At 47.9% G+C, this 695-nt stretch overlaps 1 protein-coding gene across 1 annotated transcript in view; it reads right to left on the bottom strand.

Moving 5' to 3' along the window:
* LOC119587030 (zinc/cadmium resistance protein-like) overlaps positions 1 to 695 on the bottom strand; it is a gene marked incomplete in the record, with an annotated part of 14,269 nt that overhangs the window by 5,496 nt on the left and 8,078 nt on the right.

The following is a 695-nucleotide window of genomic DNA, read 5'->3' as shown; positions in this document are numbered from 1 at the left end:
CTCTTTCCCTCTGTCTGGGAACGCATTTACTAATTGTATAGCAGGAACAGAGCCCTGGCAGGTGGCACAGGTTGCAAATATATCCTCAGTTCCGGTGCTCATTGACATTAGCAACTCGCTTATAAAGTTTTCCTCTAAAAATATATAATAGGAACAACTATTCAGCAATGTGCGTGTCTCAGCACCTATTAACTTGTCACCCTCAACAATCTTATATTGACTGTCAAGTAGGTTAAGGGAAGTGACGGACCTTGACACAAATCGGGTCGTTATCGTGAATTTCTTTTTTTCTACTTTATTTTTACTGCCAAGGAAAAGTACTTAAAAGCGCTGTTAATCACCGACACCAAACTAAGTGACGCAAGCACGCACTACTGTTTCTCACCTTCAAGCAAATCTTGAAAATTCCACGGGTTCCTTACACGGAATATTTACTTCCTAGGCGGTAATAAGACAAGTCACACACTCAGCCCAGACCGTAAACCACGATAACCAGTCACGTGATGCGAGTGCAAGTGTCGTGCAGGAGTGAGCACCGCATGGAGTCCAGCCGAGGAGTAAATCCCGTGGCCGAAGAGGGGGCGGTTATGTACCCACGGGTTGGTGCGCGCGACACCATTGTCTTAACGCGGCACCCTAACTCACCCTGGCGCACTCTGCCTCGACCCCCTTCGCGCCCGCACGGCACTCAAACC

Source organism: Penaeus monodon, chromosome 22, assembly GCF_015228065.2.
Source record: "Penaeus monodon isolate SGIC_2016 chromosome 22, NSTDA_Pmon_1, whole genome shotgun sequence".
NCBI classification, from domain to species: domain Eukaryota; kingdom Metazoa; phylum Arthropoda; class Malacostraca; order Decapoda; family Penaeidae; genus Penaeus; species Penaeus monodon.
This window is presented reverse-complemented; position numbering and strand designations above follow the sequence as displayed.